General features: G+C 36.6%; 1 pseudogene; it reads left to right on the top strand.

Annotated features, from left to right (window-relative positions):
• Nucleotides 1-320: 320 nt before the first annotated feature.
• On the top strand, nucleotides 321-415 carry LOC114236295 (U6 spliceosomal RNA; annotated as a pseudogene).
• Nucleotides 416-705: the final 290 nt, after the last annotated feature.

Genomic DNA, 705 nt, shown 5'->3' with positions numbered 1-705 from the left:
AATCCTCTAGTTTATTTTTTAGCAACACCAATGATAGGAATTTCACCACCTCCTAAGGCAGTCCATTTCATGTCTAAATGGCTCATTTTCCCCTTTAATTTAACTGAAATGTTTATTTCTGTAACTTCTACCCTTTGAAGCTGTGTAGGACATCTAAACATGACAACCCTTCAAGTATTTGAAAATAAGGATTTTGGCCATGACACTCCCACCTCCGTCAATATATTCCACCTGCCTTTTCTTTTTAGATTGAGTGATTCTGAGTTCTTCCAAGTGTTCCTCAGAAAACATGGTTCTAAGTTTCTTTACTTTCCTCTGAATGGACTTCAAGGACTATATATTAAATGTGATACTTTAATTAGCATGGCCCCTGTGCAAGTATGACACGCAAATTCATGAAGTGTTCCATATTTTTTAAACATAAACAAGATGAAAAGACAACCCTCAGAATGGGAGAAAATATTTGTAAATGAAGCAACTGACAAAGGATTAATCTCCAAAATTTACAAGCAGCTCATGCAGCTCAATGTCATAAAAACAAACAACCCAATCCCAAAATGGGCACAAGACCTAGACATTTCTCCAAAGAAGATATACAGATTGCCAACAAACACACGAAAGGATGCTCAACATCACTAATCATTAGAGAAATGCAAATCAAAACTGCAATGAGGTATCACCTCACACCGTTCAGAATGGCCATCA

The sequence above is a fragment of the Balaenoptera acutorostrata genome, chromosome 21 (assembly GCF_949987535.1).
Source record: "Balaenoptera acutorostrata chromosome 21, mBalAcu1.1, whole genome shotgun sequence".
Lineage (NCBI taxonomy): Eukaryota > Metazoa > Chordata > Mammalia > Artiodactyla > Balaenopteridae > Balaenoptera > Balaenoptera acutorostrata.
The sequence above is the reverse complement of the archived record's forward strand: the minus strand, read 5'-3'. Positions and strand labels throughout refer to the sequence as shown.